The 23,329-nt window shown below is 41.7% G+C and overlaps 1 long non-coding RNA gene across 1 annotated transcript; it reads left to right on the top strand.

Annotated features, from left to right (window-relative positions):
- The first annotated feature begins 3,114 nt into the window (after positions 1-3,114).
- LOC124980648 (uncharacterized) lies at positions 3,115-22,574 on the top strand. Its single transcript, XR_007107835.1, has 3 exons — positions 3,115-3,175; positions 18,074-18,119; positions 22,485-22,574. It is a non-coding gene; the product is annotated as an uncharacterized LOC124980648 (long non-coding RNA).
- The last annotated feature ends 755 nt before the right edge of the window (positions 22,575-23,329 follow it).

Here is a 23,329-nt window from a genome sequence, read left to right as displayed (position 1 = left end):
ATTTTAGCAACTACATGCCAGAGTCTATTGAAAACTGGAGGAGAAAGATGTATATGACAAAATTGTCCCTTTTCTAGTGGGGAAAACAGACATACGAAACCAAAACAAAGACAGGCAAATATATAAAATCATTGCCAACTGCAATTAGTGCTAGGAAGGAAGGCTAGGAGAGAATAAGAGAATTCTACACTGTTCAAGTCAGGCTTCCAAACTCATCTCTCTCCTACAGCTACTTCTCTGTTTCCTGAAGATGACTACTTCTCAGGGACCTACCTTCCAATAATTTCAAAAGGACAAGAATAAATGAAACGTTGTAAACACAAGTAATTCCAGGTGCATCTCTAATTTATTGGTCTGAATAACTATTAAATCAAGCTACATTTCTTGGACATTGAGAATCAAGAATGTAATCTAGGGGCTGGGGAGATAGCTCAGTCGGTAGAGTGCTTGCCTTGTAAGCATAAGGCCCTGGGTTCGATCCCCAGCACCCAAAAAAAAAAAAAAAAAAAGAATGTAATCTAGTGACCCTTCATTTGAACCACAAGTCGAATAACGTATGAGGGATTTTGGTTAGACACGGTGAAGAACTTCCTGGCAAAAGGCCAGGAAGGAATTGCATCAGTCAATTTTACTACAGTAATGCTGCATAACTAATAACCTAAACTCTCAGAGGTTGACAACATTCATTTCTTGCTTACAGGTTTGTGGACTGACTGAAGTGACTTTGTACCAGCACAGATCTTGTTCAGGTCTATTCCATGTAACATCTTATTCTGGAACCCAGGCTGAAGTGATGGGGGCAGGTTTTTCTCATGGCAAAGGGAGAGTGTAAGTGGCCAAACCAAGTCAAGTGAGTAGAGTTAAAACCTCTGCTTACATTCCATTGGTCAGAGCAAGTCACATGACCAGGCCTATCATCAATGGAGGGGGAAGCTTACTCCCTCCGTGGAGGGGCCTAGAGGAGAGGGGACGGTGGCTGAACAATAATATACTCTACAGGAGGGAGGTTATGGAGTTTCCTCCACAAGTGGCCTTTATAAGTAGGAGAGATTGTTATCTATCTGGGTTCCTCTGGGTACCATATTACCTGAAGTATAGCAAAGGAGGACCAGAAGACATGATTTCTTAAAGATGCCTATTTTGGTACAAGAGCAATGTAATTTGTGTTTGATATCTGGTCACCACTGAAGCCCCTTTTCCCTTTTCCACCAGAGCTGTGCCATGGGGGTGATTTCCAGGCCAAGGCTTAATATCAGAGTCTCCGTGTGATTGTATACAAGTGACAGTCACACGGCAAACATAAATACAGAAGAGGCTCTGATACCATCTGGGAACAGTATTCCTGCCATCGGGCCAGCTTTGTCTGCCGCTGCAGTGCAGTTAACTCTGGAATGAAATTGGAAAGCTAACTGATGGTCAGAGGGGACTGGGAAGATTTTCATTTGTAACTGAGACAGGCAGGGTATAGTGAAAGGTGAGGTAAAAACAGATTTTACCAGTGGCTGGATAAATTCAGTTAACAAACATTTATACATTGTATTGAATTACTTCGAGGCCTTAGCATTTGAATATAGTTGAAGGGAAAGACAAAGGCACAATTATGAACCCAAACCTTCAGTAGTTTTGACTCCAAGGTTTCGCCTTCTGTACCTTTTCACCCTTGATGACAGATAACCTTTGCCTGTCCTCTACCCCAGGGTCCTCCTTCCTCATGCATCCTCCCTCCCCCAAAATCTGCTATCAAGAACTCCTTACGTGCCAATCAGAGTGTCTTCCCCAGACCAGCAGCCTCTGATCACAGGTGATACTTCTGGTCTATTAGAAATGCACATTTTTGGGCCTCTCCCCCAGATTTGCTGAAACAGAATCTCTGGCGATGGGATGACTCTGTTTTCATAAGTTCATCAGGTGATAATTTATGCATAGACACTGAAGTTTGAGAAGACTGATTCTGCCTCAGCGGGTCTGGAGTGGAACCCAAGACTTGTATTTCCAACCGGGCTGCAGGTGATAATGCTGCTGCTCGCTGCAGACTACACTTTGAGTAACACTGCTTTAGAACTCAATCACACACATGCACACACACAAAATGAGGGACAACAGTTAGGGTTTGCTAGTCCTCTGTGGATAGGATTGACATCCTAGTGAAAGAGCCACTAATGGTGGAATTTCAGGCAATGGTCACAGTTTTTTTTTTTTTTTTTTTTTTTTTTTTTTAAAGCATGTTTTATCAGAGGATAGAAATGGAGCCTCTGAAGTCGCACTGTGTGATTGTTTTTCTTCCTCCATGTAGACCCAACCCTGGCTATGGATTATCAAAGAGGGAGTGTGGTATGGAGGGAGAAGCACAAGGCTGGAAGTCAGGAGACCTGGGCTCTAGGTCTTGCTCCGTCACTGACAATGTGATCATGATTGAGTCTTTTATCTCCCTGATTCTCATCTATTAACTAAAGAAGATGAGAGCTATGAAATCTCTAGTAGCCCTTTTATAACTATGCAAGATTATGATTACCTTAGCAATGATTTTATCTCCAGGTGAGTAATGAAGCCTCAAAAATATGAGAACCTGAAGCTGCAGACTTAGGAGCCCATAAAGTTAATACCTGGTCCTCAGGTGTGCTATGAACCACAAGTAGAGTTAGGTCTGACCCTGTCCATCCCACGTGTGCTCCCCACTGTAATGTTGAGCATCCCCACTCTGAGCCAGACCCCAGGGCTGGACTCTCCTCCTTCCACTTCTTGTGTGACTTTGGGGAAGTTTCTGTCTTGGAGTTGCAACTCAATCCCGTTAAATGAAGATGACAATAAAATCTACCAGATAGAGTTATTGTGGGATTTAAAAGACTTAATACACATCAAGCGGTTAGGACAGTGTCTGGCACGAGAAAAGCATCCAGTAAATGGGAGGGAAAGGGAAGAAAAAGGAAAAAATAAAATAAAATAAAGGAGAGGGAGGAGGAGGAAGGTGCTTTCTGTCCCTCAGTGGAGCAGAAGTTGGATTCTCGAGCCCAGATTGCAGGTCTCTCTTTCTCCTGTAGGTGGCGCCTCCCCTCGTTGAGCGGGCTACCTGCGTCCTGAAGCGCTTTAGGAAGTAGAAGTTTCTTTACACCTCTGCGCTGTTCAGGATTAGAGCGAGTCTCCTACGATCGCTGAAACTTCTGTCCAGGACAGCCAGGTATGGGGATCTTGAGTTCCTTCCTGGAATAGTGTTGCCTCCATTCCCCGCTGGAGCTTCCCCTGCTTGTGTGACCCAGGAGACCTTTCCCTGAGCGAGCTTCACATCCAGCACCTGAAGTAAGAGTTCAGTGGGAGTTTCTTTCCTGCTCGGTTAAAATGACAAATTGGTACATGAGCGCTTAATGAAAGATGCTGGAAACGTCCGTGGAGATCAGAAAAATCGCCTCTCTGAGCTGACAGCCAGGCCATCTGCATTCCCGCATTCCTATTAATTCCTTAACAATAAACGACAGGAGCGCCTAGAGGGTTAACAGCTTAATTTAATCTCTGAGATTCCTTCCTGGAGCATTGAGAATTAGAAAGGCATTTACAAAATGTTATCTGCACACCTGATTTTTCCCTATTTGATGAGTTTTCCCGACCAGTCACATCCATTTCTGACATCTCTCTGCACAGAGACTCCATCTCTGACTCCGTGGATGACTGAATATTCCCTAAAAGTCTCTCTTGGGCTCCTTAAACCATGGGACTAGGCTCTAAGTGTCACAAGATTTGACTTCTTTGCTGTACCCCAAATGTCGGTTTACATTATTTCCCTAGGGCCTTTCAAGAAAGGGAAAGTTCCTGAACAGAGCTAGCTGCCCCTCCTGGGAGTGAATTTTCTTCCCTATTGGGTGAAAATAAGAAAACTGTGTTGTGGTAACCTCAACCAGTTTGTAGAAGTAAGTCAGGCTTTGAGTCCCTGACAGATCAGGAACTATTCTTTGGGGATGCCCAATTCTGATGCCAGTCCTCTCATTTTATGGATAAGAAAACTGAGACCTGCAAATATTTAACAGTTTGCATAAGGTTGTATATCTAAGTAATGTCAAAGCCCCAAAGTAGGACTTGGGTCTCCTTAAACCTGGGCAAATATTTATTCCAAGATAGGGTTGGCAAATATATCTCATCTTAGCTGCTAACTCCCATCATAGGTTGGTTGGGGTTTCCCAGGTCCTTGTGGGCTTCTCAGGATGTTTCCTGGCTTAGCAAGAAAGGCCATTTGGAGATGTCTTACAGGAATAGGGAAGGAGTAAAGGCACCAGATATTTTGCTAGCCCAGCAATTTTCAGGCTGTTTCTTTGGCTCCATTAAAGTGGAAATGTTATCTGGGAAGAGTGATGCATTAAGCCATTATCTGTTATTAACACCTTGGCTAGAATGTATTTAAGATTAGTTTGCTAGTTGCCCAGCAGGTCCCTAAGGAATCAGAGTTTTGACTGGAATAGGGGCCTAGAAAAGGACAGGGTCCTGCCCAGGAGGGGTGAAATGTTTGGGGGCAAACAGGAGTGAGAATGAAGTCACTGGATATCCAGCAGAAGGAACTCAGAGGGATGAAATTAAAGGGAAGAAGTGATGCTGAAGACATTTTTCCTCAATTCCTTGGTTTTACTTGGGCATGGCAAGGTTTTTTACCAGGTACACTGATTGATCCTCGGTTTCTTGTATGTAAAATGAAAAATTAGACTAGATCAGAGGTTCCTGTGTCTATCTACACTTCAGAATCACCAAGGAAGACCAAATCCTGCCACCACCCCTCCACCTTAAATACTAATGTCTGGATCCTATCCCAGGCCAATTAAATCAGAATATATAGGAGCGAACCCTGCTCCCCCCTTTCCTAGCACTTTTCTATAGAACACCCTGGTACAATCATTATAGTATACAGTCCTTATCTACACACTAATGTATTTTATATACTTAAAATCCCAGATTCGGTACAATTTTAAACTCTGAATATATCAAAGTGTAGAATACTTGGAGCCTCGATAGTTTTTACTGTGGCGTTAAATAAGGTGTATAGAGGTCCTATTTCAGTTCATCAGTTGAAAAATACTATAACTGACCAGGCTTCTTTCATCCTCTTGTGCTTTTTATACCCTTAGTGTTGGTTTTTGGTCTTTAGCCCTTTAGGACTGTTGTTGCATGATTATTGTGGTTGAAGAAATCTTGATACTATGTTCATAGACATGAAAGAAAGGATGAGAGTCCCATGCATATGTATCCTTTTTAACTAGAAGAAAAAAATGTCCCCAGGCATCACCCAGCAGTCTTCTTCTTGCCTCTCATCGCCCAGAACTGGGTAATATGACTATCTTTAGTTATAAGGGAAGTTGGTAAAGCAAGAATCTAGTATTTTCAACTTTTGTTAAAAGAGACAGCTCTTCCAGAAGTATATTTGGTAAGCAGTTAGTACAACAGATAAGACAAGGAACACAATTAAATATCCAAAATGTAACCTAAGAATTTAAATACATTTGCTCTTTTATATACTACTTCTGTTACCAGTTAAAGCCATTTTCTTCTTATCTGTGGTTTTAGTTCCTGGGACCACATCATCCTACCTAGGTTGGAAGTATAAAGGAAGATCAAGCTCATTCAGATGTGTTTTGTTAACTTTGCTGTGGCTAGAAATATCCTTCCAATAGCAGACTGCTGTCACCTGGAGTCGGATTCCTCCACCCCATCTTGCTAACTAATCTTAGGGCGTTTAGACCTTTAGCATACCCTTGAACAAGAGAGACCACCCACTTTCTGGCATTTGCTTTCCTCTTTAGATCCTCAGACCACTGGTGTTTTTCTGTCCTTGATATGTGCAGAACCTACTAGTGATTCTGTTTCCCCAAGAGATAAACTGGGTTCAGTTGCTGTGTGTGTGTGTGTGTGTGTGTGTGTGTGTGTGTAGCATGAGTATAGTCATAAAGCTGAATGTCTATGGGACAAGCCAATGTGTTAGCATTGAGGAGGATGCCAAACAAAGGAACCATCAGCTTGGTTAATCACACTGGGACTAGTGCCTGGAAAAATTCGATATTTAAAAAGATGACCTTTGGTTAATGGGTGAATTTTCCTAATACATAAAGGGTTCTTACAAATCTATAATACAATTCTTTAAAAAGGACAACTACCCCCCACGAAAAGAAGGTAAGAAGTAGAACTAGTAATTTATAAGTGAAATAATATGAAAGGCCAATTGAAGCATTTCTGAAAGTTCACCCTTACCAATAATTAAATAAGTATTAACTAAAGCATACACCAATTCTGTCAACTTGACAAGGCTTAAAAGGGTTATAAATATAAATGTAATATCTAATGTACTAGATAAAATTAATTAGCACTTAATATCTTTCCACTATTTCTGGTGTGCTTTTCTATACAGCAGAGTTTAGACAGTTAAATACTACATTTTTATAGACTGCCTTGTAGCTGGGATTCTGGATGTGAATTAGGAACCAATAATTAAATGCTATTTTTTGAGATTTGGGTGAGGTTATCTGCTGTTCAGAAGGCTTAGCTACAATTCCTCTGGGTAGATTCTTTAAATTGCTGAGCCATGCAGACATAGTAGATTTCACAATAGCATGTGTATGATGCTTTAAATAAGTTAAAAAGCAAGTTTCCCGTATACCAGTTTGATGAAATAAAGTATTAGTTTCACCTTTGGCTCTGGCTTCATGGTCTTGAACAGGTTACCTATCTCTGAGTCTCAGTTTCCTCACTTGTATTGAGAAAGAAATGAAATTTATTGCATGACTCCTGCCACTTCCAATAGCCTGGCTCTATGCCAATCAAACAGTACTGGCTCCTTTCTCTTTAGGAGAGTTGGACATGCAGGTGACTTAACCTGCCTTCAAGGCCATCAGGGAAAGCCAGACTCCTGTGGTAGATCAAAGCGCATTCTTTGGTCAACTCATTTGACCATGGTAGAGACCATACATACTCTCAATGTACTATGGGCCCTTCCATTTTAGTTCTATGATTCTCCTATATAAGTGCATGGTTTAGACATGGTCTTAGAAGTCCTTAAAACTCTCCTGCCAACTATTTCTCAATCCCCACTGGGTGGGAGCTTGACTGGGAGAAAGGGTTCCCAAGGAGGGCAAAACTAAATGAGGTGCCACCATGAAGCCCACTGGCAAGCTTGGGGGCAGCATAAGAGTAGTTCGGTCATTCACTCAAACATTTATTAAAACTCCTTTAAATGCTGAGCACTATATTAGATATTGTGGATACAGAGATGAATAAAAACGAATCCTGGTTCCTAAGGCAGATTCAATCTAGTTGGCAGGGGATGGGTGAGCCAGGCAACCACATATAAAATGGGCAAGAAAGTGTCACACACACACATGCTCGCGCGCACACATACCTCCAGTACATGCACTGAAGACGAAACAGTCAGTTATTCTTGGAGAACAAATCCTACGGAGGCGGTATTGTTTTCTTAAAAAGATGCTGCTAACAGAGGAGTATGTCAGGGGCCAGAGTGGAACAAACTGCAGCTTCATGGTAGTTTTTACACCAGGCCAATCTTGGTGGGTGGGGCTTGGAAAAAAAAGCCCTACTTCTTGATAAGAATGTGAAAAACCTTTTATTGTAATTGGATAATGAGGCAAAATAAATTTATAGATAAACCAGAGGTGAAGTTGCATTGGAATCCTTAGAGGGTGAGGTGCCTACCCAGCAACCTTGTCATAGTAGAGACGTAGGAAATAGCCTGTGGTGGCTGAGAGCCTGGGCTGTGCTGTCACACTCCCTGGGTTTATACCCTGGCTGTCACCTTGAGTAAAATACTTACCATTGACTGGGGATGTAGCTCAGTTGGTAGAATGCTTACCTCCCAAATACAAGGCCCTGGGTTCAATCCCCAGCACCAAAAAAAAAAAAAAAAAAATCATCCCTGGTTCTAGTTTTCTTATTTGTAAAATGAAGAAAAAATAATGCCTGACTCATGCAGTTGGGAGGATGAAGTGTAATAATGCCTGGAAAGGGCTTAGTATTTGTGGCAACGGCCATGTATTTTCTGAGAAGTATTCTATGAAACAGAAATTACCCAATTCAAGGATAGAGAAATTCTAACTCTAGTTCAGTATCTTTTACTTCACTGAGGAAACCAACAGCTACTCCATGGTGTTCCAGGGACCTTGCAAATCTTTTTTATAACCCCTTTGCCTGCCTCATGTTCTCATCCAATGCGTTTGTAATTACAACCATGCCTCACATGCAGAAAATTCAGGACAGGAAAAGTTGAGTATATTAAAGAGATGCAGCTAGAGTTCTTTATTCATATTACACAATAATTATTTGTTTTAAAGGAGAATTAACCTTTATGAAGTTAATTTCCTATGTACATGCAAAACCGAATGCAGAATATAAAAACATTTTACATACATCTATATTCATAGAATTATGAAACCTTAAAGATGGAACTAGCCTTAGGAATCATCTAGGCCAGGCCAGGCACAGTGGCACATGCCTGTAATCCCAGTGACTCTGAAGGCTGAAGCAGGAGAATCGTAAGTTTGAGGCCAGCCTCGGCAACTTAGCAAGGCCCTAAGCAATTTAGCGAGAACTATTCTCAAAATAAAAAATAAAGGGCTGGGGAGATAGCTCAGTTGGTAGAGTGCTTGCCTTGTAAGCATAAGGCCCTGGGTTTGATCCCCAGCACCGAAAAAAAAAATAAATAAAAATAAATAAATAAATAAAAAATAAAAAGGACTGGGGATGTGGGTCTGTAGTTAAAGGTCTCTTGGGCTCAATTCTTAGTATTTAAAAAAAAAAAAAAAGGAATCCTCTAGGATAGTTTTCAAATTTTTATCGTAGCACTCCTATTTCTTTCTTTTTTTTTTTTAATTCTTTTTTAGTTGTTGATGGATCTTTATTCTTATTTATTTTTATATGCGGTGCTGAGATTGGAACCCAGGGCCTCACGCGTGCTAGGCAGGTGCTCTTCCACTGAGCCACAAGCCCAGTCCCCTCCTATTTCTTTAAAAGTCTTAGATTTCTAAGGTGCATGATGCAGATGAAAGCAGACCTACTCTAATTAAACGAGGGATGAAGCGGTGGTGCACTCACCCTTTAGTTCTCTTATCCTGTCCCTGAAGTAGTTTCTAAACCCCCTCTGAGGAACCCTAGGTTTCTAGAAACACAAGTTTCGAGTTCCACTGATACCCCTCAACAATCTCATTTTGAACATTCCTTTTGTAAAACTTGGCAATCCTGTATTTCTATTGATTCAACTGTCTTATTTTCTTTAAATGATAGGTTTCTGGAGGGCAGGAACCTTTTTGTTTAAATTTAAAAAAATTCTTAGTGTACTTTCTCTGCATGTGAGTATGTAAGTCCTTGTTAAAATCTTCCTGTTAGTGCCAGAGACGACCAGAGACTATAATTATATATAAACATCCTTTATTGAATCTTTGAAAAGTGATTTCATAGAACCATAGAATTTTCAGCTTGAAGGGACCTTAGAGGACACGTACTTTAACACTCTCATTTTCTGGATGTGGAAACTGGGGCTCAGATAAGTGATCTGGTTGATGTCATGGAGTGAGTTAATGGTAGAGCTGGGACAAGAGAGTTGGACACCTGATTCCTGGTTTAGGAGCTGTTTCAACCTACAACAGGAGACTGTTCTTACACGGCTAGAATTTTATAAGTTTGTATTCCCGAGAACACACTTCCTGAATAGTTAACCCAGAGAAGTGTCTTTATAATCCAAGGCCTTTGTTTTATTGTGTGTACATTTCTTTAATTATGCAAATTAAAAAGTACTGACATGAAGAGTTGTTCATGACATACTAAATGGAAATGCAACTAATATTTGAGGACAGTCCCATTTTGTTTAAAGCTTTGGCTATTTCCCTGAGGTTCAGCTGGTTGTCTTTTTCGACTGTCACTCTTGACTTAATTATCTAATAAACACTCAAGTCTTTAATGATGTGAAAACCACGTGTTAATTCACATAACGTGACATTAATGCATGACTATCAAAACCATAAGAGTTTTTAATTTACTTTATCTTTTTTCTTTTTAACTACTGCAAGTATTTCATGTTATATATGAATCATAACTTACTTACCTAATCCCTTATTGACAACATTGAAGTTAGCTTCAAGTTTTCAAAAAGCTGCAATAAATTCCTTATACATACTTCCTTTTGCCTATGTGGGAGCATTTTTGTGAGATAGATTCCTAGAAATAGAATTACTGGGTCCCATTTTGAGAAACCTTGTGACATTCATTCTCATATTTTCTTCTGTTGCTGAGACTGCTATGAATAAAACTCCAACATCTCTGCTTAACTTTATAGTTATTAAGGTTTTCAGATACATGAAGTTATTTGAACTTTTCCAGCAATTTATTGTTTTATAGATGGAGAAGATGAGGCTTAGGTAAGTTAGTAATTCGCTCAATTCCTATAGCGAGGGAAGGAAGAGCTAGATTTGGAAATTAGGTTTTCTCACTTCAATATAGGGTTAAAAGTCCCCAATGAAAGCATGGAACTATTTGGATAAGAACAAGAACATGAATGCACTCCCTTCAGGCAGCAGAGGCAGCGGCTTTGTGTGAATTGGCAGGTATTAGCTGGCCTTCACCTTCTCCTTGCTGGAGAGAGCACCAGCTTCCCCCTCTCTGAAATCATTTGCATAAGTCAAGGGCTTAGGACAGAATCCTAAGCTTAGAAGGGTATGAGACACTTTTTCCTACATTGTTTCCCAAGGGAACCAGAAGTCCCTCTGAGCTGGGACACCTTTTGTAAGACAGGGATGCTTCCAGATACAGGTAGAGAGTGCATGGCAGTTCAAGTCTGAGGACTGTTCAGTTTTATCTCCAGAAACAAATGCCAGCAGAGTCTGCCATGGGGGAGAAGACGTACAAAAGGGTATTGAGAACCCATCTGTATCTGAGATGCAGAAGAGAGAAGCTCTAAGATTTGCTCATTAGACCCACTGAACAGACCCTTAGGAGCAGAGAAGTGGTGTGGCATAAAGCACTTTTCCTTCTGGTGACCTAGGACTATGTTCTGGTGCGTGTCCAGTTCTGCTCCAAGGAGCTGTTTTTAGCACCGGTGGGGCCCCATGAATGATTGCTGACAATAAAGATATCCCTTTTCCTCTTCCCTCACCAAGGTCCTGTCCATGCTAACTTGTTTAAACTTTTCAAACTCATCACATGCTCAAGCAAATATGAAATGAAGTTTTTGTTTAATAGACATTTACTGGGCACCTACTATGTGTCAGGAAGGCCTCAACGATACAAAGTTAATTAACAACCGGAGTTCCCTGTAGAAAGACTTGGGGGCTTCTCAATCATTTCATCCTTCCCAACCACAGTCTCTTGGGAGCAGAGGCTAGCAAAGAGTTAGCAAAGGCCTGGCTTGTTACACCACTGCTACGGACTGGTGATTGTAACGGGGCCTTAGAAAGCCTTGGGCCTGGGTTATGTTTGGCTTAGCCGTCTCTTCTGAGACCTCATCTCTAAGCTGTGTATTATGCTAGCTGGACCTAGAGAGATTTATTTTCATGACCTTTCCGGATGCAGAATCCAAGCAGGGGGAGGGAGAAAATCAGCTCCGAAGCGGTTAATTTTACTGGCTCCTAAATTGATAAGCGGTGGGACGTCAGTCTGAAATGAACTCGCCTTGTTCGACGGGGTTCTAAGACAGCGGAACTCAATCAGCAGCGGGCCGCACGGTTCAAGGCTGCAATTCATCCCGCCGTGCCTCTGAAAAATGGGAGGTGACAGTTCATTTTGCCAGTGACAGTCTGTCGGTCTCGCTCGCTGCTTCTCCTGTCGATTGCCTGGCTGAGGTGAAGCACAGCTCCGAGACACCCTTGTTTGGTATTCCACTCAGCTGAGCAGGATGGTCCCAGGACCCGAGGTGTGCAAATCGTACTGCCCCGCCGCTTGTCTTCCTCCCTTCTCGGAAGCTCTGAACTGCTCATGCATGGTTGTGGATCTCTGGAGACATCTTCCCACTTCCTGTCCCTCGTCTTTCCCTCCAACTTTTACTTCCGGTGGACCAGGCTTCTTCCCTTCTCTGGGACCTTAGGAAAGAAAGATATTCTACTCAGGATGGACCAGCCCCCAAGAGAGGGCTATGGGCAAGGCCAGTAAGGATGGTGGGTGCAGAGAAGTTACTGTGCAAGTTGGGGTGCTGGGATGGAGCCCAGGAAGCTGAGCCACATCCCTATCCCACAGCTTCAGTGTTTTATTTTTTTTTAATTTTATTGGTTCTTTTTAGTTATACATGATAGTAGAATCCATTTTGATAATATTATAGGATTTGATAAATTTATAGGATATATCTTATTCTAATTAGGACCCCCCCATGATGGTGAGATTCAGGTAGGTAATTTCATATATGTACATAGGAAAGTGGTTAGATTTATCCTACTCTCTTTCCTATACAGCTTCAGTTTTTGAAGAAACCCTGAACAAGGGCAGAGAGAGGAAGGAGAAAAGGAGGTGACCTGTGAACGTGTGCACTTAACCCCCAACTAACACCCTTCCCCGCTACTTTCTACTTCTCTAAAAGCAACCCACCCACATTTGAATGAGAGCTCACTTATCACATTGTTAACTTTCCTCATTTTGAGAACTGTATTGAGTGTGATTTTGAGGGACTGTCCTGGTTCCTAGGATATACACTGAAGTTTCAGGGGAAAACTTACTCTCAAATGAGTTCGGAAAAAAAAAAAAAAAGTGACTTTATATAAACAGAGAAGAAAGTAAATGTGGAAATAGTTAATTGAATGTGAGTGGTGTACAGGAGCTCTAGGTCTATATTAACTTTTCTGTAAGTTTGAAATTATTTCAAAATAAGAATATTTTCTAAATATTTCTTTTAGTTGTTGATGGACCTTTATTTTATTCATTTCTTTATATGCAGTGCTGAGACTCGAACCCAGGACTTAACACATGCAAGGCAAGTGCTCTACCACTGAGCCACAACCTCAGCCCCAAATACAAAATATTTAAAAAAAACAATGGGCTTACCTTGAAGCACTTACTTGACAAGCATTTATTGAGGGCCCACTATGCACCAGGCATAGATGCTGGAAGATATAATGGCAAATAATACGGGAAGTATCTGGACACTCAGGGAGCTTACAGTTGGGAAGGGAAGACAGGTGGTAGGTACACAAGTAATTATGGAGGGGCTGTGAGTTTTGAATGGGAGGCACTAAAGGCAGGAGGAATATATGAGAGGGAAATGTAAGCCAGCCGGGGAGCCAAGCTTGGTTACCAGAGGAAATGATGTGTAAGTTGTGACTTGAAGCATGAGTAGGGGTTAGCTGAGTGAAGGGTAGGGGGAGGAGTCCTGCAGAGGAAACAGCACATGCAAGAAAATTAAAGTGATAGAGGGTGCAGCTCCTCTGAGAAAGTCAAAGAGGATCGTTCCTGAAGACATCAGAGAGTAAGGGGATCATGTGAGGAGGGGGACATAGGAGAGAAGCAGGAGGTCAGATGTGGAGGTAGTGATATGGAGGCTTGTTAGCCACACTGAGGAGTTAAGAAGCACAATACTGACTGTGACTGAAGTTTTAAATAGGGAAGGACAAGAGCAGATTTTGTATGTGTGGTGCTAGGGATTGAACCTAGGACCTTGTGCATGCAAGGCAAGCACTCTACCGACTGAGCTACATCCCCAGCCCAAGAGTGGATTTTAAAAAAAGAGAGGGAGATCCCTGGTTCTAGGGTGGAAAATGGTTTGGTGGGGCATAAACCTAGAGAACTTTAAGGTGAGAGGTGATGGTGGCTTAGACCAGAATGGTGGGAGCAGTACTGGAAAGTAGCAGACAGTTTGGAAGATATTTAGCAGGTGGGGGAGAAAGAGGAATGAAGAATGACTCATAGCTTTCCAGATTGGGCAGTTGGAATATTCATGGTGCCATTACTGACCTCAGGAAGATGGAAAGAGGGGAAGATTTGGTCAAATTGAGGTGAGTTGTTATTTCTGTGGAATCTAATTCACCATGCATAGTTCCCAACCAACAGTGTAACACCAAGCACAGCAGAGTTCCAGTCAGACTGGAGCTAAGGCTCCACTGAGTGCAGTAAGGATCTAAGCCTCTGATCTAACCACATCTCTGATTTCCAAGAGCCCCAGAGTCCTGTGTAAGAGAATTTGAAACTTGTCTACAGTAATTTGAAACTTGTCTATAGTAATTAAGGCATATACAAGCAGATCTGAAGAATAGGGGGGATATGATGGGTAGATTGATTTTCTTTTCTTTTTTCTTTTTGGTACCAGAAATTGAACCCAGAGGCACTTAACCACTGAGCCACACCCCCAGCCTTTTTAATATTTATTTAGAAACAGGGTCTTGCTAAGTTGCTTAGGTTCTTGCTAAGTTGCTGAGGCTGACTTTGAACTTTCGATCCTCCTGCCTCAGCCTCCCAAGCCACTAGGATTATAGGCGTGAGCCACTGCGCCCAGCTTAGATTGCATTTTCTGTTCAGCAATCCTACCCACTTTTTCTAGAAAAAGCAATGTGCACTATATAGGAATTTTTTCTCTTCCCCCATTTCACTCATGTGGCTTCCATAGGAACTGCAATATTCTTTGGGCCACATAGGGCCATATAGGGCCTGTCCTATGGCTTAGGAGATTACTGAATTCAGATCAATTACATTTAAGGCCTAGTTATATTCTTGCCTTCCATGTTCAATCATTCAACCCTTTCTTGAAATCTTGGTGGTGACAATTTCCCTTTTTGCCCAAGGCTATTTGATTTAGGTTTCTGTCTCTTATGATCAAGACCCTTGATTACTGCAGGAGCCTAAGGAAGCCAAAATGCTGGAAAGGCAATGAGACCACTGAGAAAAAGGAAAGCACACAAGCGAAGTTGGAGTTTGCTGAGTGACAAAATATGAATGGAGGGCAGCACGTGGCTGTTCTTAAGCCCTCCTGACCAGCCTCTGGGCTACTGCACTCTCTCTGTCAAGTAAAGAGGAAGCAATGCCATATCTCATCTGCAGCATAGTAAGAGCAGGCACTTTTAAAATGAGCCAAGAGAATAAATAAGAGTCACATGGGTTGACAGAAGTAGAAGAAGTGATGCAAATCTGAAATAACTCTGGAAATCTCCGAAAGATATAAAAGGAGAAAGAACAAAATAATTGCATTTGACGGATGAAAGCTATTGATCCAGTAGACTTAGGGGCAAATTGTTAAAGTGATCGTGCCTAATAGTACCTGGGAGACAATATAGAACACGCTAAAACTTTTATTAGTACAAAGAGAAGCAACTGAGGAAGCCCAAATCTGAGCCAGGAATTTAGTAAGGTTGGCTAAAGATGATAAGATTCTAGAAGTCAATGATCAGAACTCCAAAGGAAATAAAACTTGGCTGGACTTCAGAATCCCTTTTGTTCTCCATCCTTTCTTGATACCCTGTCCTTTGAGTTAATTTTAATATTCATCCAGGTCTGAATTCTCCTGGGTAATGCTCACTGTCCCAAACATTGCTTGCTTTCATGTCCTATCAAAATTTACCTGCCTGTGTCCTATATCAGCTCCTCAGGACAGTTACTAATCTGATAAACTGATGAGTACTAATGGGATAAGAAGCATGAATATAGCAACATGTTACACCTCCAGGTAATTCACATCTTATTTATGAATTCCTACTACCCAACACAGTTTCTGGCACATACCATATATTCAGTTAATGTTGACTAAGGTGAAATGGATGGAGTTTGCTCCCTTGTACTCAGACTTTTGGTGATAATTGAAGTTAGGGCTCTTGTGGTAAGAATTTCAAACACTGTAGTGGACTAGAGGAGGGGAGAGATTTGGGTGCAGAGACCTTCTGCCACTTCTCATGAGGGCGATGGCTCTATGTAATGGATGAACCATGCCTGAGTCTCAGTTCTCATGAAACACTAATTGACACTTTGGAAGCGTTACGGTTTGGATGTGAGGTGTCCCCCAAAAGCTCACTTGCATTTAGCCAATGCAAGAAGGTTCAGAGGGGAAATAATTGGGTTGTGATAGTCTTAACTCAATCAATTAATCCCTGGATAGGGTTGAACTGAGTAGTAACTGAAGGAAGGTGGGGTGTGGTTGGAGGAGGTGGGAATTGGGAGCATGGTTCGGGGTATATATATTTGTATCTCAGGTGGAGACCTCTCTGCTTCCTGATCATCATGTCAGCTGTTTCCCTCTGCCACAGTCTTCCACCATGATGTCCTGCATCACCTGGAGCCCTGAGAAATGGAGCCTGCTGTCTATGAATTGAGACCTCTGAAACTATGAGCCCCTAAATAAACCTTTCCTCCTCTACAGTTGTTCTGGTTGCGTTTTTGAGTCCCAACAGTGAAAATCCTTTGTTTTGGCACTAAACATCTCTGGGCACTCAGTTAATACTGAGGCATTAAACAAGCAAAGATTTTGGTTTCTAAAGAGAGTTGTACTGCCATTTGACGCAAAGATATCATCAACAGCATTTTTAGGTCATGTGTTTTGGTCCAATCACAGGAATGGGAATATCCAACAACTATCAAATTGAGCATTTCTTGAGGGCATCATTTTGTCTCTATGTGTTTGCATCCTTGTGCTCTGTACGTAGTCCCGGCTCAATAAGAGTTAAACAAATGAAGGAAGGAAGAAATCTGCACTAGTATTCTTGCTTCCCTTTGTGCCTGCAGGAGTACTCAAGGCCTTTTGAGAGTCAGATTAACAAAAATTCCAAGGAACACAAATGCTTTGTTTTGTTCTGTTTCCTTTTTTCTCTTTTCTTGAATAAAGCTGATGGGTCCACTGAGGACCAAACCTATAATCTTGACTGCAAACAATAGGATTGGCGTGCCGGAAGCTCTCCTATTGACTAGAGTATTAACATCTTGGAAAAACACGAGTAATACATAACTGGTCACCTCCTTCTTCTTAAAACATTAGCAAGAGCTCCACTGCTTCTGGCCTGGAGTCCATGGTAACCCCTGAGGGTTGGACACACTCTTTCTGTTTGCCACACTCATGATGCTAAATGTATCATGCATTACCTCTTGTGTAGCTAAATGCTGTAAAGGGATACTAAAAAAGGCTGAAGTGTCCCCACTTTTAGAGATCATGGAATTCTGGCATGTTAGAGCAGGAAGGAACCCTATTTCCTCATTTATAGTCAAGGGACTAAGTCCTTCAACAAAAAGGAAAGAATCAAATCACCTGTCCTATCAGCTTTGGTTCCTTAGCAAGCAGAAAACGTGATGCTAGACCAGATGATCCTTTGGGGTTCCTATAAATTCCATTATTCTCTTATTTCATGATCTGTGTTGGACATCAACCAATGAAACCTCTGAACGATCAGGTTCACCCTCTCCTTAGTGACCCCAAAGAGTGTGGATTGTGTTGGAACAATTGTTTGGAAGCCTGAAGTCCTGGCAGTTAACTATTTTCTCTTCCAAAATCTTCCCTCTTTTGACACCAGCTGCCACAGGAAGTGGTAAAGCTGTTATCTTAGATTCAATCAAAACACCATTTCCTGATTTTAATGTTCAACAACCACTTTTGAATTCTCCCCCTCCCCCACTTCTCTATTTCATTTTGAGGTTCAAAGGAACTCAAGAGGCAAATTAGTACTCTCTGAGGTGAGTGGGGCCTTGACACTCTTGAGGTTCTATTGTTAATTTGCTGTACAACCCAGGCACATCACTTCTCTTGACTGGGCCATAGGATTTTTATTTTTTTAATTTAAAAAAATTTTTTTTGGTACTGTGGGTTGAACCCAGGGGTACTTAACCACTGAGCCACATCCCCAGCACTTTTTATTTTTTGTTTTTGAGATATGTCTCTCTAAGTTGTTTAGGGCCTGGCTAAGTTGCTGAAACTGGCCTTGAACTTGTGATCCTCCTGCCTCAGACTCCTGAGCTACTGGGATTACAGGTGTGTGCCACTGCACCAGGCAGTTCATGGGCTTTCTAAAGTTCCTTCCAGTTCTGAAACTCTGAGGCTCTTTGTTGGGATCCTGAAAGGAAAAACTTATGGACCAGCTCCCTCTGGGAATAAAAATTTGTCATCCAGTCCTGTGAATCTCTTCTTAGTCCAGATTTTATTTATTTTTTTTTTCAGGATGCTCTGCAGGAACAGTGAAAGACTCAGAGAAACAGGATGACAGGTAACTGAAGTTTACCAGTGTCTTCTGTGAAGTACAAATGGAATTGGAGATACCTATACCTAAGTGGCCAGAGAAGCTCTTTACTGAGGCTGAGTGGAGGTTAAGGAAACAGGTCATGGGGTTCTCCTTTGATGCTGCAGCATTTGTCTCTGAGTCTCTGTTTCCCATCAGTTAAGTGCGGAACTGTGGTCTCCTACTTTGGGCCACTGTACAGTAAGTTGTATCTTGGTTTTGTTTGCAAATCAGGAGAGAGGTAAAGAAATCCTGCTGAGTCCTCCAATGGCCATGCCCACACTTTGTTGGCAGTACTGCTTGAAGCTGATGCAGGACTCCACCAGTGGCAGCAGAATCCCCCCATTAAGCATACTTGGGTTTCATCTTCTGGGTCTTTGGAAGCCTGCAGCCTTCCCTTCCCTGGGCATTTGAAAGTTGAAGGTTAAATGACCTGCCCAAGGTCACACCATTAGTAGCAGAGTAGAGATGAAAACCTTGGCCAATATTTTGAGTCCTTGGTTTGGCTCTCCTGCCATGACTGACTGCTTCTCACTTAAGAGACAGTTCCACCTCCTGAGGATGCTGGGTAGGGATGCCAGGTATTGATATGAATATTGTTTCAGTCCCTAACGACCTTTTACTTCCTGTAGCCTGCTCAGACTATGGAGAAAGCAGCTCTGGGGCAGAGGAGATTGCCATATGCAGAGCTGCCCTGGCGAAGATAACAGGTTGTCTGTCAATGTATGAAGTCTATGTATGGCCTGGACCACAGCGCTTCCACCCGAGGAGAAATTAAACCTGTCTCACACACCAATCCCAGTGCTCTGATTACATTTACAGAGGTCATGGCCTGCATTCTGTCACCATGGAAACCTCTCAGGCTGCCAGGGTGTTGTCTGTGTGTGTGGTTGATATTTAAAGGCAAACTCGGGCAATTGCTTTCCTCCACCAGCCTGTGCCCTGGTGCTTCATCCCAGAGATAAAAGGAAGGAGAAAGAGATGAAGAAAAGGGACCACTTGTCTCTCACAGACAGGCCTTTTTAGTAGAGTCAGGTTTGTAGGGAGGAGGTTCAGTGGGTGGAGAAGTTGGGTAGCAGGTAAGAGGAACCCCAAAAGGACCCCAACTTTGTTGAAATATAAGCATCTTCTTACATCTTTCTTAAGTGAAACTCTTTTTTTCCTCTGTTACCTTCCCAATTTATAAGCACACATCAGAGTGGCCAGATGGAGCCAGGGAAGCCCCCTTTGCCCGAATGCCCTTGGTGGTTTCGATTTTGCACATCCTGTAGCAGTGTGAATTGTGCTGATAACAATGCGGCTTATGAAGGATCCCTACTTCTTCCAAAGACCCCATAGCACTGTCCTGGAAAAAGCTACCAGGGGAGTGACTTATCAGGAGTCCCAGGTGTTGGAAGAGGTAAATAACACCTGATTCAACAGAGTAAGAAAAGAACACAAGTGCTGACTCGGCTTGTGACCATCAATTTTTTCTTTAGTCTCAAGACAATTATTTCCACACCATTGAATGGAGTGTAGATAACACAGGCACCTTAATAGGCTGGGAGCAGAAGCTGTTTAGAGGAGATTTTAAGCACTGTGAGCATAAAATGAACACGAATATTCTGCAATATGCATCTTACAACTTGTCATTAACTGAATGGCCTCAATGATGTGATGCAACAGGCTTTGATTGGAATATTGAGCTCTGAAAAAGGAAATTCTGCATCAATAGTCTCATGATGCGGAATATCACATATTACTCAATAAGACATGTCATTGTGTTGATTGTGTGTATGCTAAAAAGTACAGCAGCAGATCAGAATGGCTTCAATCCCCACAAGGCACTTTTCTCTAGGAATTTACAGCCACTCCCTGAAGCTTCTCAATGTCCTTGGGAATGCAACATGGTATATCTTGAAGTTACAACTCAGAAAATGAAGTAGACCTATTTAATTTCATTTCTAATTCTCCAAACTATGAGGAGCTCTTATTTTCTCTTATTTTCTTTTTCTTTCTTTCTTTCTTTCTTTCTTTCTTTCTTTCTTTCTTTCTTTCTTTCTTTCTTTTTTCTCTTTTTCTTCTTCTCTCTCTTTCTCTCTCCCTTCCTCCCTCCCTCCCTCTTTTTCTTCTTTTCTTTTCTTTCCTTTTTTTTTTTTTTGGTACTGGGGACTGAACCCAGGAGTGCTTAACCACTGAGTCACATCCACAGTCTTTTTTACATTTTATTTAGAGACAGTGTCTCCATAAGTTGGTTAGAGCCTTGCTCAGTTAGTTGCTGAGTCTGGCTTTGAGCTCACAATTCTCCTGCTTCAGCCTCTTGAGCTGCTGATGTTTTCTTTCTTTGGTCCATTTCATTATTTTTTTCTTCTGGCTTCTCACTCTTTCTTCTTTTGTTTTTTCCTTTCTCACCAGCGTTATCCTTAGGCTATCTTCCTTCCTTGCCACCCTTCCCCTTCCATCCTTTACCTTTCTGTAGTGCTGAGCCCTGCAGGCAGCCCTTCAGACTAAGGAGACTACTGACTCCTGGGGCATAATCTGCTTTCTGATTGGTTCTTTTCAGGGTTTGTATTTATAGTGGAAACTTGGTTTCTGCCACAAAGAATGAAAAGGGCAGTTAATATCCTATGTCTTCTGGATCAGTGTTTCTCCCATGTGGTTGAAGAATACTACACATATTCTAGAATAGCTAGGACAGGGAGGAAATTTTTGGAGGTGTTCAGGGGGAATCTGATAACCCTAATTTGTTAGGACCTGATGTCAAAGAAGCCAAGGACATTCTCTCTATCTCATTGAAAGCAAGTTAGCTTTGCAAAGAGGAAAACCCTCATCCCTGGGGACCAATGACACCCATATCTTGGGTAGTCACTCCTCAAATGTATCATTAGTGAGCAAAAAGCATCAAATGAGGGCTGGGGATATAACTCAGTTGGTAGAGTGATTGCCTCACATGCACAAGGCCCTGTGTTCAATCCCAGCACCACACACACACACAAAAGTATCAGTGATAAGTCATGGAAGACTTGTATGTATATTTGTTGAACACCTGCCATATGCTAGTTGTTGCAGGGAAAGCAAAGATAATAATGATTAAGATAATAATTAATGTTAATTAATAATAATTAACATTGACAAAGCATTTACCATGTTGCAGGCAGTTATAAACTATATTAGCTCTTGATCATCACAACTTTGAAAATACTATTATCTTGCCGTTGTACAGATGAGGACATTGAGGCACAGAGAAGATAAATAAGTTGCTCAAAGTCACAGGAGGCAAGAGACAGATTTGAGTACAAGGCTATCTGTCTTTAGGGCCACTATACAGTATGGTGCATTGGAATGTGTACTCTAGCTTGAATAGGAGGTAGTGTGGGATGTTGGTGAGTTAGGATGAAGGAGACTGGGTTGAATGTCCTTCCAATTTTACATCTCAACAAAGATAATAAGAACCTGCCCCAGGATGGTGACATTCAGGATTCAAGGAACCATGTGAGGAGGTAAGATTTGTGGGCTTGTGGATGTTTGGGAAGAGAAGGAAGAATCCAAGTTGAATCCTACATTTTGAACTTGGATGTCTGGGAGAACTGCAATTCCTTTGTGACTGTTACAGTTTATGGAACATATACCTATACTATATACACAGTCACTTTATTTAATTATTGCAATGATCCTATATAGTATGGATTCTGGTCTTCAACTTGCAGATGAAGAAACAGGTTTGTAGAGTTCTACCCCAAAGTCTTAGCCAGAATTGGGACCCAGGACTTTCTGATCCATAGCCCATGCTATATTCACTGAAGTTTGTTGCCATTACAAGAATTAAGAGTAGAAATACCAACAGAATGACTCAGATGTCCAGGTAGGAATGCGGGGCAGATGTACAAATTAGAAAAGGTAGTTGTAGTGTTGGAGGAGGAAACTGCTTATGGGAACTCACAGACAAGGACAGAAATGAAAGGAGAGGAGAGGAGGAAGGAAAACATAAAACTCTGTCACATACCTGTCACTAAAAGACAAAATGAAAAGAATCAAAGAAAGGAGCAGGGAAATAAGAAGGATGTGAAGAAGACCAGGATAGGTGGTGCTCAGGAAGCTGGATGCGGACAGTGAGAGCAGGGGCCAGCAGCATCCAATGCTGCAGAAAGGGGGCTGGTGAAGACTGAGAAGAGAGGTAAGGTGGTTGCAGATGCCCCTAGGAATGTGACTTCAAAGACATGATGGCAGGTAGGCAGGGCTACTGGACTGAGAAAGAGGGATGTGAGATTTGATGGAGGAAGTTGATGGGGACAGGAAAGAGAAGAAAGGATGAGAGTTGGAGAAGGTCATGGGGAAGTTGGAATATTTTTCATTTTTTTTTTTTTTTTTTTTTAGGATAAAGGAGACCAAAAATTAGCAGATAGAAGGAATGACTGAAGATGAGAGAGAATGTGAGATTGAAGATCTGGAAGGTAGTGGAAGAAGGTGGGATCACGAGTGGTGATGGAGGAATCAGAGAAGGAGGGACAACTCTTTCTGTAGACCTAAAGGTGAAACCCGAAAAGCAAGACAACACAGACTAAGAATGCTGTCTTGTACAGGAAAGAGAATAGTTCACACTGGCAGAAAATATTGCCAGGAGAGCCCAAGGACGTTTAAGAATAGACATTGAGAAAAAAAACAAAACAAAACAAAATGGACACTGACAATTCTGAAGTCAAAGAAAGAATACATTTTAAGATCTAAAGGTTGTTCTAGAAGATGTTCATTAGGGCAATGGTATTTTTACCCACTTTTCTGCATGGAAATAATCAGCCCTTGCTTATTTCATCTCTCACTCCACGTAGTGCTTCAGTTTGCATTTGTGAATATTGTGATTCTGGTCAGATAATATCAGTTTCTCTTAGTGTGAGCACATGTCTAAGTGCCCAGCACAGGTCAGAGCTGTCTAGCAGATTCTAAATAACTGTCCCTTTTCTCACCTTGAATTCTGCCACTCCAATCTTGAATTCAAAGACCTATGATAAAGTAAGGAAGAAAAAAGTATAGAAAAAAAAAAAAGAAAGGGAGCTTAAGGGAGCTTTAACTTTTTTTTTTTTAATCTTTTGAAATAACAGATGAAAGGAAACCAAAGAAACTCAGTTCAACTTCAGAAAATTGCTGTTCCTCTATTATTTATTTTCAGTCTTCTTAACCTCCCCCTCCCCCCAAATGGAGACATCTTCATCTAGTTTTTCAAA

The sequence above is a fragment of the Sciurus carolinensis genome, chromosome 3 (genome assembly GCF_902686445.1).
Source record: "Sciurus carolinensis chromosome 3, mSciCar1.2, whole genome shotgun sequence".
Lineage (NCBI taxonomy): Eukaryota > Metazoa > Chordata > Mammalia > Rodentia > Sciuridae > Sciurus > Sciurus carolinensis.
The sequence above is the reverse complement of the archived record's forward strand: the minus strand, read 5'-3'. Positions and strand labels throughout refer to the sequence as shown.